Genomic DNA, 18,753 nt, shown 5'->3' with positions numbered 1-18,753 from the left:
AATGCTAAGGGAGTCTTAGTTAAAAGATGGCAGCACTGGTATGCTTTTCTAAGCCAGGGAACTATTTTCAGAAGTTGATTCCAGTCTGCAGGTTTTCAACGTATTAAAAAGGCACAGAAATGTGTGTTTAAATATCTTTGGCCTATTGCTGGCCTTTTCGAATCCCTGGAACAGACATTTCTTCTTGCTGATGTAGATGTAGGAAATTCTACCTAAACTCTAACAGAAAGCCAGAAAAATAGATAAGCAGACTAATCCTGTAGCCTATCAGACCCTGTGCTCCCAAAGACTATAATTTGAGTCCTTGCATTGCAGTCTTGGTCAGCAGTTTGTTCTTTTTTTTTTCTTTTTTAATCTCAGGGATGGGGAGGAAAATGTTTCCATTTTCCTAAAGGCTGAAACATTTTGCTGCAGTTTGTTGGCTGACAGCAGCAGCATGGGAAGCCAGTTCCTGACTGGTTCTACTTTTGCAAAAGCCCTTTCAGAAGTAAATGGAAAAGACCTTAAAGGAATTGCTAACAGTTTGCAGCGTGGGGGGGAGGTTAAACTACATAAACCGCCCTCCTCACCCAGGTCCTAATTCTCTCTGGCACCTTGTGATGCTACTCCAACAGGAATAGTAATGTCTTTTAGGGAAATGTCTGATTATGTCAGTTAACAAGGTCAAACAGTTCCAAATACAGTTGCACTGTACAAGCAAAAGATATTGCTTTTGATGCCTTTGGAGACTCCAGTCTGGTTAAAAAGAAATTAAAAAAAAAAACTAGAAGTAATTTGCCCCAGAATGATGTAATATCACTTTCATCTGAGTTCAGTTCATTTGCTCTAGAAAGAACCAGGAAAAACAGTGTGGGAAAATGAAATTTCAGTCAATCACCAGTGGAGGAAAGACAAGTGTAGCAGCAGAGATACATGAAAAGCAGCCATGGCTACAAATAATGGCCCTTTTCCGATAGGCAGCTCAACATGGACAAAACCCCACACAGGGTCCCAATTAAGCCAGTGGGTCTTTTTGTGGGTACAGGGAGGCCTGCTGTACAAAGAGCAGCTTGTAGGATGGGAGCCTGGAGCTGTCAACTAAGAGACATAGAAAATCACTACAAAAATATATTACACTAGCCCCAAATATATTAGCCCCAAATATTTACGCACAGGATTCAAGTGTTTGGAGTCGTTACTTAGCATGGTGTGGCGCTTTATTTTATAAAGGCCATTTTGGAACAAGGCTTTGAACGGCTGACAAAACATTAAAGGCTTTTCAGGAAATTTACATACATCGTTCTTGCAGGAGGACACAGAACATTAGCAATCTAAGTTGTCCTTGCCACCTTCTCCCTGCAAACAGCATCCTCAAGCACAGCTCCGCCTCTTCCCCCTCCCTTGCCAGTTTGTCAGTTTGCCTCCAGGCCCACAACCAGTATTACCAATCCCAAGCAGTCCAAAATCATGAGCCAGGTCCAACAAAAATCGAGACTGGTTTAAAAGAATTTATTTTGGGGTCTTTTTATTTGCCTTTTTATGAGCCTTTGGGATGTACTCGTTTCTTATCTCCAAGCTTTTCTCTAAAACCATGAAGGCGAGACACTCCCTTTTATTTCCCCCCATAATAAAAGCTGAGATTCTCATTTAAAACAAACAAAACACCAAACACCACGAGATTTGCAATAAAATCACTGAAGGTTACAGGACTGCATAGCTTTGGGGTCATCCCTGACACTGAAACTCCTCTTTTTCTTTCTTCTACCGCAAGTCCACACATGTCCCTGTCACTATTTTCTGTGCTGCACTATTGCCTGCATACAGCTGGGACAGTTGTGGAACTGCTATAGAATAAGCTAATAGCACTGAGGTGTAATAATTTTACAAATTCTCTCTGTCACCTGGTCCATGAGGTAAAGTTATCGTATAGTGGGTGTGATGCTGCTCAGTTGTGAGACACCTCACCACCACCTGCCCTTAACATGAAGTAGTCCTGTCTGATGGAGGTACAAGATACAAGCACTATCTTCCAGGCCTCACACTCTCCGTACAGATAGCAATAAGCACACATCAACCCCCGAGTCCTCAAAGCATGCCCTGCAGTGTCCAGGCCCTTATCCACTTCATAGAATCATAGAATATCAGGGTTGGAAGGGACCTCAGGAGGTCATCTAGTCAAATCCCCTGCTCAAAACAGGACCAATCCCCAATTTTTGCTCCCGATCCCTAAATGGCCCCCTCAAGGATTGAACTCACAACCCTGGGTTTAGCAGGCCAATGCTCAAATCACTGAGCTATGCCTCCCCCGCTTCTTCTTCTTTGAGTATGCGTAACGTGCCTCAGGTGGCACGTGACCAGGATTCATCATTGAATTTGGTCCACTGGTTGGATCATTAGTGTCCCTGGCTTGGGCTGGGTACTGACAAGGAGTGCAATGTGAACGCTGATCCATGCACTCCCCGTTATCTACTGAACACATGCAGAATTACCAGGCCTTCTATTCCAAAAGGAACAGTACACACCAGCTTGTAATATTCAATACAGGACCATCACTTCACTTAACGCCCTTGCACTTAGATATATTCATAGTGAAAACAAGAATATGTTTATTAGTAAGGAATAGAGATTCAAGTAATAGTGAGTAAGAATATTGAAAATAATATAAAACCAAGTCATAACAGGATTTCTAGAGATTAATGTTAATTAACAATTTCCTCTCGTGAAGCCAAATGCTGTCCTTTTACTTCCTGAGTGAAGGGTGCCCAGGTGTCTTCTCTGCCACCCAAATCTAGTCAAGCAAACCTTTACAGTGCACCTCAAGACAAGGTTCTCTCCCCCATTTTTTCTTCTTCTTGTTAGTTTCTTTTGGAGGTCCTAACAAGCCTTCCTTTGTGTTCAGTTCAGACTGGTGACAGGAAGCACATTGTGAATGAATCAGTACTCAATTTACAGGTAAACAGCAGGATGGATAAACATCTCATCTGACAGAGAATCTGTTTTTCACCTTTCCTGGTGACCAGTACCTTGATACAGACTTTAAGAACATATCTGCAGTATACATACATAACTCCTTACACACTATCTGTACATACATTTCACAATGATATTGATGACCAGTGTGATAGTGACTTTCATTTGAGACCTCATGTGACACTCTTTGGTGAACTAAAATGCACCCCCTTGCCAAGCTGGCAAAATGAGGTTTTGGGGGCCACAAGACCTTCCATTGAACTACCTTAATTGGGAAGAATTGTGTGATTCCACGTGAGTGAGGTGATGGCTCAAGGCCTGGGGGAAGAGGGGCGGGTATACTCAGAGAGACCAGGATGGGTGAGTGGTGCAGTTAGCCCAGGAACTGACAGAACATCATGTATCCACCATACATCCTTTCATCTCATTGCTCCTTAACAAGTGCAGCATCCTTCTCAGACGTCAGCACATGCAGAGTGATACTGCACCTTCTCTCACGTAGAAAAAAATTAGAACCATTTCACACACATTCTCAAAGAATTCCCCTGGCCTCCCAGTTGTTTCAAGATACATCTTAATATTGCCCTCCTTGTTTTGCAAATCTACCATGGGCATGTTCCCTTGGCCCTAACCAATTTGGACACTGGGGAAAAAAAGGAGATTGAGGAGGAGGAGGAGGAGGAGAAGGCGTTTGCTCCAGGTTACCTTTCAGTTCTCGGCCCCAGTTCTGGGCTATGCCCAAACTGCACTTGGGGCAGCTCAGGAGAGGGGAAAGGCAAAGGCAGCTTCACACCACCTGATCCTGGGGCAGCCAAAGACTGAGAAGGACCCTACCATTAGTTAGTACAACCTCAGGACTACTCGAATTTTTATGCTCATCTGCTTATGGCTTCAAAAGTCATAAATATGCCTCCTTTCACAGTTTACATTCCCTCCATGACCCAGACTCTATGCCAGCCAGGGATTCCTTCATGCTGGTATAAAGCAATAGCAATAAGGCAAAGCATCTGGTTCTTTCTAATTCTGTCCCTACTACTTGTGTTCATTTAGCACCTGTTCCACCATGTAATCAGGCTATTGCTGGTCACAGAGCCTTCTCTTCTGTAGGTCCTGCCCCCTGGAATGGTCTTCTTGCTTTTCCCAGCTTTATACACTCCCCATCTCATATCAGATCTCAGACACAAACACATCTTTCAACCTTCGCTATGCCTCTTAATTGCTCTTTTCTCTCTCTTAGAGTATCTGCATCACTGTATCAATTAGCTCTGCAGTGTGGTTTGAAATAAACTCACTGTGAATGTCTCTGTACATATTAAAAGTGTGCAGTATTGTATTGTTTAATCAGCATGCATTATTATTTTAATAAGGGAGGCAAACAACAAAGAAAGAAACCCTGCTAAATTCTAAATGCCCTCAAAACCCACCTAAAGGCAAACAGCAGTTTTTGACCCTCTTATATCAAAAATAGACAGATGGTGAAAGAACCACTTCACTTTGTCCTTATCTTGCCTACAGATCAAATGAATGGAGAACTGGAGCAGCTTTGTTTGCATTAAAGAGCAGAGATTAGAAGAATAAAGGTAATTTTTAATGGATACCTGATATATTCATATATCCAAGTACCTAGGAGCCCTGAATTATTTTTCCTGAGGCTCACAAACATTAACCCAGGTCAGTAAAAATATCCTCGCCCACACAATACATATTATAACCCATTGTTTCTCAACAAATGCTGGGTACTACACTCTCCGCGACAGAACCTTCCAATGTATCTTGTAGCCTTCATCTACTTAGTCAGTGAATTCTTCAAGACAAAGCTTTGTGTGTCTTGCAAAGTGCCAAGCACATTGGTAGTCTTTCGTTGATAAACCATGCTGATCATAATATTAAATAATAACAAAGCCATACAGCTCAGGGATTGTGCCCCCTTGCCATTGTTTCTTTTGGAAACACACCACCATATACAGAAAATCATAGGTCTTGTCACGACAGCCAAGAACATGGGTAACCACAGCCATTGCAGTCCACAGATACACGAACTCATACCAAGGTCTCTATAGATGGACTCACAAAGGTGGCGGTTTAAGACTTAATAGGATTTACCATTTTGCTGCATCCGAGTGCTTTTTATCCCTAGGACAAAGCAAATGAGAGATGAAACCATCTGATGTTTTAGTGTGAAAAGTAAACACATTAAAACTCTCTCTTTTATGCATTGATTTAGTATTCATTCCTGAAAAGAGAGCAGCGACACTGAGGAACTGACTCATTCACACAAACAACCCAAACACTCACCACTGGGGTTCTCTCCTCCGGGCACTTGGGCTCCATTCATGTTCTGGGCACAAGTGACAGTTCAGGGTTTATAGGTTTTGGGGGACTATTCCCTTGTAGCATCTCATTCTGGTCCCTCATTGGTATTAATCATGAATCACTCAATTGATGTATACAGGCTTATACCAGGGTAAGACCAGGGTCACTGAGAGAAGTATCGCATCCACAGACATCATTGGACATTTTTACACATCTCCCCAAACCACAATCCAGCATCACTGACAGTTTCTGCTCAGCTGAGCCCCGAGATCCTGTCATTGTTGAATCCCCAGCACAGATGGTTCCTCTCAGGGTACGTATGAAAGGGTAAGACTTTGGGTGAGATTCTCCCCTCTGTTCCAGACCCTATATATCACTAGATAAGGAGAATTCCCTTGGAACACTGGAATGTCATAGATGGCCCAAAGCAGACCACCCTGCAAGCCCCTGCATAGGGGGTCTGTTGGGACAGGGCTATAGCATACACAACGATCTCCAGTCAAGCTCCCAAGGCACTAACAATGCAAAGCACAATATTGCTAGAGGATACATATTGCTCTTAATATGAATTACCTGATGTTAGACAGCAAGATAAATTCAGGATCATAGTCAAAGAATTTAGGTTCTGGCTCCCTGCTACAACAGAGCCAGGCATTTCACCACTATGAGCTAGCACAGCAAGAACCAATGAAAAAGGAGTTACTAATGTATGTCTTGTCCACACAGGCCCAATCCTTGGCTGAACCATGGCCTCTTTGTGTTGCTCCAATAATGCAAAGTGGTTCCATCCCTGGGAAGACCACCCCACTTTAAGGGGATTCTCTGGTAGCAAAGAGTTGGTATTTTTTCTGTTTTTCCATACCTCTTCCCTGAAGCTGGCCTAGGGAGTGTGGACAGGGGAAGGGGCATGGCAGGGGGCTTTCTTGCAACTCAATTATTCCCTGCTTGTGCAACAGCCCCTTTGAGGCAATTGACAGCTGGCATAAATGAGAATATCCTTGGGAAGGTTGGTGAACTGCGTAAGGATGAAGGGAACTGGCTCAAGATGTAGTGGCCACTGGATCAGGGGAGTGCAAAGGTACCTTAAAGTAGGTAGCTCTGACTTGCGGGTGTCCCCAACTCCAGCTCCATCTTACAATAATACAGAAATGAAGACTGTGATGGGAGCAACCGGGCTGAGAAAAGGACTTCATTGTTGTAAACAGACAAGCTGAATTAATCATGAATTCTCTGGAAAAGGAGCGCTAAGGAAGGGAAATTGATGATATCTTCAAACGGAAGTAAGATGGAAGTGCGATATGACAATCGCATGTGAGTCATGAACAAGGCTACATCAAGTTCAACTGAGGATGCACAAGGCCTTAAAGCATGAAAGGTGAGATTTCATCACTGAGAAATTGGGTCATATATGAAAGAAACGGCCACAGAAAACAAATCAGTAAAATCACTTTTGAAAGGGAATCAAATTTTTGCAAGAGGAAAATTATTGTGGGAAGATACACGTCAACGGAGTTCTGTTTTACTAACTGAGGCCTAGCAGGCCCACTTTAAGTGTGCACCTGACTGGTGGGAAGAGGTGCCTGAATTGTCACAATTGCCTGTTGTATAAAATTTTTTCAGAACAGATTTTAAAAGGAGGCGAAAAACTGAATTAATATAAACAAAGAGGTTGTATTAATACCACTCAAGGACTATGTTAAGATTCTGACTGATAAGTAAGCGTTGAGGACTGGAAATAAAACCAAAACTGGTGCTTTGGAAATCAGGCCTAATTGGTGGGCAAAATAATGAGAGGATGGGATATTCCACACATCATCCCATATAGGGAGCCCTTAGAAAGAGGGCTAGGGGAATAAAAAGAAAGGCGGGACTACTTCCACCACTACTACACCCATTGGTAAGGAATTTTTCATCGTGACACCTGACCACCACAGCTACCAGTGAGGACCAGCCTGATTCATGTGAGATCCTGCTTTGTCTTCCCCCTCCATCATGTGTCCCTTTCTGTTCCCCGCCTCTCTCTCTCTCGGTCTCTTTCTCTCTCAGCATTTCACCTGATCCTGAAATTAACTGCACCATATGGCACCAGCACAAGATGAGACAGCCTGTCCAGCTCTGCTCGACCTGAGAAGGACCAGTGAAGGAGGGGGACCAGACCAACCAGATGATGTCCCTAACCAGGGCTCGGTAGCTGGCTCCATAGTAGCAACTGTCATCTCCAACCTACCAGCCATGACTGACCAACTGCTCTATTTTCTGAAATTATCCACAAAAGCAGTATTTATCGCATCTTACTACCCTATCTCCTCTCTCCCTCTGTGTCTATCTTTTTTGTCAAAAACAGAAATGTGACTATCATTCCCAACTCAAAATTAAACGACAGAACTAATCTTTTCTTCCTTATCAAAAAGAACTGTTTGACAGAATAAGGAATTTTAACCAATATTCACCATTACTGAAATCGAATGATTAAGTCTGCTTTGTGTATTCACTCAATTTCAGTTTCAATGTTTTTTGCCTTGTTTTATTTCTTCTCCTTGTGTGTGTTTCAATCAATACATTTCTAACCTTTGGCATGAATCTCCTAGTGTGTTTGATACGCTACTAAGCAGGCTGATGTCTCTGGGTATCAAACCGTGTTTAATGTTGGATAGTTACAGGGTCATGTTAACACCTTTAACTCTTTGGGCCTATATATTCCATGAAAATTTATACAACAGTTCCCTTACTCCTTATCACCTACCATTTCATATGTTCCTCTGTTCAAATTTTATGTTAGAATCATCATAGGATTGATCATCAACAAGTAGCAACTAAAGAAGAACGTAAAAATATCTGCTGAAACTCTTCAGTGGAAGAATTTTTTTTTTCAACCCAGATCTTAACTTCCTAGATTGTAATATAAATCAATCCACTGGGCCAGATTCATCCCTAGTGCAAACCCACTGAGATCAACTTGGCCCATAATGTTTAATTTTTGTTATTAATAACCACACTCTCACTTCTCAAAATGGAGAACATTGCCGTTTTTAGAGATCTCTGCATGTTTGCCTCATGAATACAGATCTGCCAAATAATGTGGCAATAACGCCGGTCGTGAGCGAACAGTTACTTGTTTGCTCAGTCTTCATGTGCCACGGTGAATCTGAACCGGAGAGATTCTCAGGCTCTGGTTTACATGTTGAATCTGAAAAAAACAACTCTTTAAAACATGCTGATACTTCAGATTGTGTTACCTTAAATTATGTTCCATTGCAGAGCATGAAGCTGTAGGCTGCCTTGATGATATACAGGGAAAACAGAAAACAGTTCATCAGCATTTAAAAAATAATAGGGAGACAAGTGTTTTGGATCCAGAACGGAGTCCTTTTTTTGTGAGCGTCACAGCCAGCTGACCATGCTCCGGAAGCGGGTGGTAACGTTTTTCGGAGTATAACAGTCCTTCTTCTTGCACAATAGTTTTCATCCCAAGGAAGCCATTCGTTTTAGGCAAGTACTTCTTCCCAGGTGTTATTTCCTGTGGTGGCAGTTAGATCATTTACAATAATCAGCTTTTTTGCTTTTCATTTCACGTGTACAAAAGTCCGTGACAACCACCATCACCTAGTTTGCTTTAACCTACTCCGTATCACAGCACAGCAATGCACTGTAAAATCACATTGATATACAGGACTAACCATAGAAAGTGTAACAAAGTTACTGTGACAACTCTGGTTTCAGCAAGCCCAAATCCTAAGACATGTGCAACAATCAGGAGAATGAAAAGTGCAGCATTCGTATGGGGCTGGGTTGTTTGTTTTTGTATTAAAAGAATGCTGTCAACTTGATCTTTTTTAATTGACTTTTAAAAAAAAAAAGATCAAATAAGGCACCAATGAAGTCCTGTTTACAACAATGAAGGCACCATTAAAATCGTTTGTAGTGTTTTTTTCTGCTCCCTTATTGAGGTTTTAAAAGGGTCTTTTGCCCAAGAGAAATAAAGCAAACGTGCTCAGGCCCATTCCTCTTCTTCTGTTCCTCATTGACCACACTCCTGTCTGCTACCTTTTCAGCAGCAGATTTGCGGCTGCTGTTCCTGGCAAATGTCCTCAAGCATGGGGAAGCAAAAAAGGTGAAACTGACTAAACACAAAGACCCAGATCCTCAAAGATACTTAGGCACCTACTCCCAATGAAATTAATGGGATTTAGGCAGGGCTGCACAGAGGTTTTGGGGGATTGGAGCAAAAACTGAAATTGAGGCCAGGTTGCAACACCACTCAAATTTGGCGCAGATGCCCCCCCATCATTTTGAATGCCTTCTCAAACAGGGGATCCAGGGTAAACTGCCCCTTTTCCCACCCCATCCTGCATCCCTGGCCTTGGAGGATCTGGGACAAAGAGCTGTCAAATGCGCAAAGTAATCAAGCTAGAGAAACTTTTGTTCTTTAAACTTTTTTCAATGTCTCAGAACAGTAGTAGGTACAAAAGTTTCAAAGGGAAATGTGATTTTCTAATGATGGTGCCCCTTTAACAAAGGATGTGTCTGCACTATCAGAAAATCCCAAGGCTAGAAAAATAAATAGGGTACAGAAGAACCGCATGTGCCCATAGTTGCCATGCTGTGCACTATACTTACACTGTGGCCAACAAAGCGTAGAATATAAAATCCTACATGACTGCAGGCTATTCACGGTGGAAGCCATGGGATGTGGGGACCACACTACATCTGGCTCTGTGCAGACTGGGATAGGTACATGTTCCATTGATTTATACTCCATGTCTGAGAGATTTTTATGACATTAGTCACAAACAGCAACATGCAGGTGTGCAACCAGAATGAAAGAGAAGCTTAGACAGCAGGGCAGTGGAGACTGGATGGTTCAGAGGTGCTAGAGGATATAGGATCTTACATATCTAGGTCACCATGTCAAATCTAGCTGAATTTGGTGGTAGAAACAAGGTCATTACTATCAAACGGTTGCTTGGCGACATATGTGGAATGACGCAGCGGTCTCACTCCAGTGAATAGTGGACAGGTTTCCTCATTGCAAAACTCTCATTGTGATGCTCCTGTTGGTCATCACAGCAGAGAGTCCAAAGGTTAAACGAACCTAGCGGCTCCTCCATCGATTGTCCCTACTGAGTTGAGGTATGCTGGCAGCCCGATGTGTGGGAGGGGAGCATTGCTGCTTTCAGAGCTGCGCTGACGCTGTAGATAAGCTCCCCAGAGCTTTCAATCCAGCAACTTCCACAGACACTACAATCACTTTAAAAAAAAGCAGCATGGGTTGGTGCTGCAGACTGAACATCTGTTGGAAACTGAGCTCCCTATAGTTCAGTCATAACCTAGTCCATACAGCAGAGTTTTCCATAAAGACAACACAAGGGCCCGGATCCTACGGGGCACTGAGGCAGCTTTGCACCACTGTGACCACAACGAGGAGACTGGTGGCACCTCAAAGACTAACAGATTTATAAGGTGCCATCGGACTCCTCGTTGTTTTTGTGGACTAACATGGCTACCCCTCTGATATTCAGTTAATGAAGGATTCCCCAGGGCCTCCATAACAGCCTCCAGGCCACCCCTTTCCCATCCACCAGAACATGAGTCATAGTCAGGACTCTTTTGCATGCCAGCAACCCAAAGTTGCTGGAGAAGCCCCTGGAAGCAATTGGCAGCCAGCCTGGCTGCTATACATTGTGCCTGGGGACCAATCCAGTGCTCACCAGCCCAGGATGAAGGACTTCAAGTGACCTTTGCACAAGCACACCCTTCTGAACTGTGCCAAGAGCTCCTCGGGTGGATGCAGTCCTAGATCTGGGACAATCGGTCTTTTGATTTACAACAGCAGCCACACTGGAGGAGGCTGGCATTTTGATCACCAAAGCAATTCATGAGCTGCTAAAGAGCACAAGTAAATGAAACACTAAAAGCCATCATGGGATCAGTTATGCAGCCAGTGCGTGCAAGTAACTGCCAATGGACCTGGCCCACCTTAAAAATTGGGTTCATTTTATATAAGGTTATCAACTGAACAAGTTCCCAACGTACACTGCCTATAGCAGACTTCTCAAAAATTAATAGTCCTAAACTCCTCTGTATTCACAGAAAATTATTTGCATTTTTAAAATGTCAGCAGTGTCCTGTCTAGATGACTCTATGCTTATTCAGTAGCATGACCAAAAGCACTGCATGGCTCTACAGTGGCAAATAAGGTAATATTTAAATTATATTGTAGAGCTGGGCCGTTCAGTACCTAACCTCACTTGTTTTAACCCAGGGCGTGTCTTTGGGAAATATACATCTTTCTCTTTTGTCGGACATGTAAATCTGGAAATATTTTCAATATATGAAGCAGAACTGGGGTTATTGTGGGCAGGGACAGTCTGGTATAGAATGTAGTGTTTTTTTCTTTCACGCTGCGAGCAAGCACACGCAGGGCACCAGTGAGATGGGCTGCCCAAAAGAAGAGAGCACAGACACTGTCTCAAGTACCAGCACTTCAGAAGATTCTCCTCTGCACGTTTTGCTGAGGCGTCTTCAGAGTTAAAACTGGAGCTGGGTACTGGGTCTCACTTTTCCTTCGCGAAACTTTTCAGCAAAAGAGAAGCCTTTGGAAGAGTGATCTGTTTTCCGAATTCCAGTGGAAAATAGTGCTCAGCAGAAAAAAAGAAACTCAGGGTATGTCTACACTGCAATTAAACCCCCACGACTGGCCCGTATCAGCTGACTCGGGCTCCTAGGGCTCAAGCAGTGGGACTGTAAATCTGCAGTGTAGACATTCGGACTGGGGCTGAAGCCTTGGCTTTGGGACTCATCCCCCTCAAGGGTCCCAGAGCCCAGTATCAATGTAGTCCAATGGTGCCAAAACTTTTCTTGTCACATCCCCCCCTTACCAGTAATGGACTCTGTCTGCGCCCTACCCCCTTTACCACACAGACAAGGATTCCTCAGCTGAAGCACTTGGGCTGAAGGCAGAGAGAAGGACAGAACTGGGGATTGGGAGGAGCTGGGGCTAGAGGGGGAGCTGGCCTGGAGGCAGAGAGGGAATGACGGCAGAGCTGGGCTGGTGACAGAGTGGAGCTGTGGCAGGGGTCAAAGCTGGGCTGGGGGCACAGAGGGGCTGGGTGGCGCTCACTCCCCAGCCCCCACAGGGCCCTGCCACATGCTCCCCCGTAAATGTTCCTCTGCACCCCCATAGGAGGCTGCAGCCCACAGTTTGGGGACCACTGGTGTAGACATACCTCAGGAAACAAAGGAAAGGCTAGAAACAATGGCACTCACTATATGGTTTTATGAGGGTGAACATCAGGTACGTAGGGAAGCCAAAGGGCCATATTCTTAGTGGATCTTTGCCAGCTTACACCAGATGATGATCTGGCCCCAAATTGGTTTGCCTATCTTCTTAATACATGTTGTTTCTTTATTTCCTTTTCATATTGTTTAAATAAATATTATAACCCAGTATTTTCATGGCAAACATTCTGCTGGGCTTTTAAGAAAAGAAAAACAAAGACAGCCCACAGGGTTAGGTATTTTAGTTCCTCGAATTATAACAAATGAATGACATTCATGTTTGCTCAGATTTGCATCAAGGTACACAAATCAGTTCAAATAACAATTACAGCATTCGTTTGACAAAGAAATATGATCATTTCCACTATAATTATGTATTGCCTGTGTATTGCCATGTCCCGACACTTGAAATTCAACTTCCACGTTTACGTGATCGTGCCTCCAGACTATTATCGTTAGTCCTACAGATACAGTAACCTTTGGTCCACATCCTCACCTCCCACGTTAAAAGGCACAGGAGGAGGCTTCTGGGGGGAAAACCACTCCCAGAGACCCTCCATGTTATCCCATTGGGGTTCAAAAGGAGGCAAGGCCCACCCCACATCTGTTGGATCCCTGAGAGACCTGGTGCATCAATATGGACACTCTACACCAGCTCTGGCCCTCACTGGGTCCTCTTGCTCCCTGGCAACACATCATCAGTGAAGCTGCACTAGCCAGAGCTCCTCACTGACTCCAAGAGCAAAAAAATTCTTGATCAAACTCATCCTCTTCTACTTCCTCGTATTTATACGGCTAGGGGACACAAAGCAACACTGCTAACCCTCACCCATCCCCAAGATCATACCGCTATGCTTCATCCCATGAAATCTCAATGGACTTTATCCTGTCAATTTAACACATCATTAGGTGTAGAGACTCAGTGACCACAGGGGAACTAGAATACTCTAGAGTATTATTTCAAGCTGGGTCCCTTATTGGCCAGCAATTGCATATTATGCCTATTGATACTTTGCTACTTACGCATCAACCAGGTTTCCTTCCATTTAAGGGTTAGGAGCCTGTCATTCCAGATTTGGCATAGAACTGGCAAAAACTAAGTTCTACCGTAGGTACCTACATTCAGATACTTCTAATCACATTTTCTGGTTGTAAAATAAATCAAAGACCATGTATCTGTTTCTGTCTCTCTTATTTTTTACAGTGATTGAGAGAGAGAGAGAGAAACCCATAGAGTTACTACATTTGACATTAACAGATGGTTTGACCTTTTTTTAAAAAAAAAAAAAGGGAGAATGATCTTGGGGTTACTGCATTAATCTGTCTTCTGATTCAGGAAATGTGTGTTCAGTTCCTGGCTCTGTCACATTCTTCCTTTATAACAGGGATGGCCAAACTTACTGACCCTCCGAGCTGCACATGACAATTTGCAGAAGTTTGAGACCCGGGGCTCACCTCCTGAGGCTTGGTGCTTCAGACCCATGGGAGGGGTCTGCCAGGGCTCGGGGCTTCAACCCTGCTCCTGCTGAAGCCCCAATCTCCAACAGGCATGCTCTGGGGAGCTGAAGCCCCGAGACATCCCTCCCTGCTGGGCAGAAGCTCCTACCCCATCACCCTGCTGCAAGGCAGAAATCCCGAGCTCTCCCCGCACGATCCCAGTCTGGTAGATGGAGAATAATGGGGGCATAGAGGGCTCCGCAAGGCGCACTTTAACTGTAAAAGAGCCTCATGTGGCTCGGGAGCCCGGGTTTGGCCACCCCGCTATATAACCCTGGGCAAATCATTTAGGGTAAAATTTCCCCAAGTGACTAAGGAACCTAGGCTCCATTTTCAAAAGTTACTAGGCACCTAACACCCATCCCTTTGAGGATTTGGACCCAAGTCACTCAAAAAAAATAGGACTTAGGAGCCTAAATCACTTAGGTACTTTTGCAAAATATGATTGTTAATCTCTTTGTACCAAATATGATTGTTAATCTCTTCCCGTCTCTAAAATGGGGATGCAAATATTTCCCTTCTCCTACTCTATTTAGATTGCAAGCTTTTCAGGGCAGCTACAGTCCCTTACTTTGTGATTGTACAGGGCCTAATGCTAATCTCAGTTGGGGGCCTTTATGTACTAAAGTAAGTAATACAAAAAGAAACAGTGGGTGGAATTTTGAAATTCAATAAAGATCTGGGTGCCAAACTTCTAAGTGCCTTTGAAAATTCCAGTCTATAATAATAGGCTGCAGGCAAACATACAATCAATAATGAAAAATCTCAGGTTAGACAAGGGAATGTTTAAACTCTTTGGGCATGCCTTCTTTTGTGTTTGGAAAACATATTGTGGGCATGCCTGGAAATGAAGTAATAATAAATTATAATAATAATTTTATGTTAGAGGGATGCTATAAGAAAATAGGGTGGTACTTTCTTGCTGTATGAAGGAGTACTAAATGAAAGGTTAAGAATTCCCTGTTGCTGGGAACTGGGGTTCGATTCATTCCAAGTTTTTTGTTTCTCTAAGCATGCCTGTTCAGTCAGTCAAATCTTCTATGCTCTCTGCTTCTCACCAAAGACAACCTTATGTACCTGTGAAATTCATGGCTTTTTAGGCTCCTGATTCCAAGGAGGAACTCTCTTCAGTCCAGTTTGTTTTGGTGTTTGTTTGTTTTTAATCTGGAAAACAAAAGGGAGAAGGTCGTGGGCTTTGGGTTCACAGAAATTCCAAGCTGCATTCTCCCAATTTCAGCAACAATTTGTGCTCTATACCCACTTTCCTTCCCTCTCAGGCAGAATCAAAACACATTTTTCTTCCATGATGTCAGTGTACTCACAGTGATGGTGGGTTAAACAGTCAAGGAAAACTAAAAAGCAAGAAGGAGTACAGCAAAAACTGTATCTCAGAGCCCAGCTGTTCTCTGATGGTTACTGTTTCTTACAGGGCTGCAAAGCTTGGCCCCAAAAACTTTCCTTGATCACTTGCTTGAAAAAGTCCTCCAGGATATGTATTCAGAATCTGTTTTCCTTTCATCCCTTTTCATGCCATCTTCTCCCATCGTCTCTGTTAAGCAGAAATGGTAACTCAGATTGACATCACTTCTACAAGAGATGTGGAGCTATTGAATTATCTAAGGACAATCCTAAATACCAGCTTTTAAATGATAACTGATCCACTAAAAGCAAGAATTGTTTTAGACATGCCATGTCACATTTATAACGCTTCATTTTGCATTGCATTATGTTATGTCTTGCAATGTTATTTTAACAAATGTAAAGTGGCATCACACAACATGACAGGTGCCTCAGAGACTGAAGGAAAGCCAGTATCCAGATCCAGTATCCATTATATCTTATTCTATATAAAGGATATAAGAGAAATAAACAGTAAGATATTTGCAGAATATGCAGATTGAAAGAGGCCAGAGTCTTCCCCGATTACCTAATGAAAATGCATCTCTTACATTTTCTCTCTCTTCTTTGCAGTTAATATTTTATTTGCATTGGTTAAATCCTCTCTTCTTTTCTTCTAAATTTGGTAACAAGATAAGATGAATCCCTTTGTTTAGCCTTTTAATTAGTACTGACAATCTTAGGGAATGTATGAAACCAGGACAGTTTCCTTAGCATACCACTCTTAAAGAAAATAATTTCCCTGGATTATAGTAAAAAAAACTTCTGTCTGTTCAAATAGACTTCAAATCAAGTAGCATCCCAAATGATACTACGGCAGCATTCTGCAAAAGTTGTCTGTCATGGTAGATCACCTTCCTTGCTCACTCCAGATATGAATCCCAGTTAGAACCGGTCTGAAAAAAAAGCTATTTTCCTTAAAAAACATTCACTCCCCCTTCCCCCCCCCAAAAAAAAATTAAAGGTTTTGTTGGATTCAACAGTTTCCACAGAAGTTTCTAATTTTCATTTAATTTCAGATCAAAAAGTTTTGTTTCCGTTTCAAAATCCAAACCATTTTTGGTATAGAGAACTCTTTGTAGGGGGGGAATGGTTCTCCATTTCTCTCCCTCCTACACACACACACTTTTTCAGGAGCACCTAAAAAAAACAAAACACAAAAATGTTTTAGGTTTTGAATAGAAAAATTAAACAAATGCTTCTATTCAAAACTAAGTGAAAACTTTGCTTTCCTCAACAAAATTGGAATGGTTTGAAGGAATTGAAAATTGTTGGTACACATTTTCATTTTATTTCAAACAGGCTTTTTTCTGGTCAGAAAACCCTTTGCCCAACTCTAGGGAACCTCTGCAGCCTTACACAAAAAATAATTGGCTTCCTCTGGGCACAGGCATCCAATTGCACTGAATTCACTGCAGCTCAATCCCAGACCAGGGTCTCCATTCCAAAAGAGAAGTTAGGGTTCCCATGAAGTGCCATGACTAGGATTATACTATACTAATATTTAATGGGTTTGCTTACCTAACTACCTGAATACTACTTCTCTGAATACTTGCTGGATGAATATAATAATTGGCAAGTGATGTCTGACTAGCCATATGTTGTTCAATTTGTATCCACTGGTGCCCTGAACTTGCCTTTGTCCAAGCTGCTAAATATTCTATCTGGGAGGCCTTTTTTATTTAATCAAAGGAAAATACTTTTTCTCTCTCTCATGGAAATTTCATTCATTTTTAAATGAAAAATGAGTTTTATTATTGTGCTCTTCAAATGTGTGAGGACAATACACTGGTAATGCCTGGCATGTATGTGGCTTATTTTTTATTTGGCTACAACTCTTCACAGAATTATTGCTGTTCAGAACACACCAAAAGGAAGTCTCCTGTGCAAAATAGGATTTAGGCTGACTGATAAAGAGGAAGTATTTCTTCTTTTAATATTAATTTCTACTGGATACCATTCTCACCAGAGTAGAATTGTAGCTTGATGTTCTTTTAGGGTCACACAGTTCCTGTCAGACCTCCCATCTTTTTTTTTTTTTAATTCCCAAGTTTTCAATTTTCATTTAGTAGTGACATTACAGGTTTAGCTTTTAAAATATTGCTAGGGTATTGTTACTTCTTTTGGACCTGAACAGCTGGCCAAATTTGGGGTCGTGTGGATTGTTGCCTCTAGTAGGAGGAGTTGATAATGGAGTCAGATATTTCTTTGATGCAACCCTGTTTATCTACAAAGAATGTACAAAGTCCTGTCTCCCTGAACACAGTAAGAATCAAACACCAGGAGTCAGTCTTTTTGCACACAGTCCCAAGCCTCTTTCCAGCCAGTGCTTTTCCCACCAGTTTTCTCTCTCCGCTATTCTTAAAATCACTCTACAAGTGCATTTCTGGCTGTGTCATGACTTCCTTGCTGCCCTCTCTGTGTGCTTCTCCGGCGTTTCTGCTGTTCGTCTCACACACCCAAACACACATCTGCAATCCAATCAATTCCCTATTACTGCATTTGTTATCAGACCTCCAGGGAACCCCTTGGACTGCATAGCCCAGCCACAGCCCAGGCTAGCATGTGGCCTAATCCTTGGGCAATGGTTTTCCATTGTTTCAGCTATCACTAAATAAGGGAGCACTTAAATGTTCCCTCATTTAACTTGCACAGAAGAAAGCTGTCATGCCCGGGAGCTTCAATGTGATTACCCAACCCCCAGTACAACAGCATTAATACAGATTTACAACCTGAATACGGGACCAGTTTTAGTGCATCAGAATATATAGCAGCTGTAGAAAGTTTAACTTAGTCCTATGACATTTCTAGATTATCAGTTTCCCAAATCTTACACAATGAGAAATCTGGTTGATAGACAAGTGGCAACCATGCTGACAGTCTCGATTTGTAATTGTCAGCCAATAAAGGACACAGCTTTACAACCACTGCATCCAACTCAGACCACAACTGCATTATGGCACAGGCACTATAGGCTCACACTTAGGACCCCCGCTGCCTGAGTCTGCAAAGAGCCTGAAGCGATAGCTCTGAGAGTTGTGAATGCACCCAGGTCTCTCAGTTTGTGTCCACTGGTGCCCTGAACTTGCTTTTGTCCAAGCTGCTAAATATTCTATCTGGGAGGCCCAAATACTAATCACATTAGTGTTAATCACAGCCAGGAATAGTGGGGGCCCTGACAATACTAGAGGACTGTCTGTAGGGCAGGAGGAGAAGAGTGCAGCAGGCCTCACCCAAGCATCTGAGCTAAGTACTGAGGTGGGGAGAAAGGACCCATGCTGCCACCTCTGCTGCTCCTGAGGGGAGTAGAAGACCAAC

General features: G+C 42.8%; 1 long non-coding RNA gene across 2 annotated transcripts in view; it reads right to left on the bottom strand.

The window, feature by feature from the left end:
- Nucleotides 1–2,548: 2,548 nt before the first annotated feature.
- LOC140895757 (uncharacterized) overlaps nucleotides 2,549–18,753 on the bottom strand; it is a 29,981-nt gene continuing 13,776 nt past the window's right edge. For both annotated transcript variants that reach the window (XR_012154339.2, XR_012154340.2), the window contains exons 2-5: nucleotides 15,360–15,586; nucleotides 15,115–15,201; nucleotides 8,499–8,779; nucleotides 2,549–5,082 (exon numbers count right to left, since the gene is read on the bottom strand). This is a non-coding gene — a long non-coding RNA (uncharacterized LOC140895757). The remainder of the gene's footprint in view (nucleotides 5,083–8,498; nucleotides 8,780–15,114; nucleotides 15,202–15,359; nucleotides 15,587–18,753) is intronic.

The sequence above is a fragment of the Lepidochelys kempii genome, chromosome 11 (assembly GCF_965140285.1).
Source record: "Lepidochelys kempii isolate rLepKem1 chromosome 11, rLepKem1.hap1, whole genome shotgun sequence".
NCBI classification, from domain to species: Eukaryota; Metazoa; Chordata; order Testudines; family Cheloniidae; genus Lepidochelys; species Lepidochelys kempii.
This window is presented reverse-complemented; position numbering and strand designations above follow the sequence as displayed.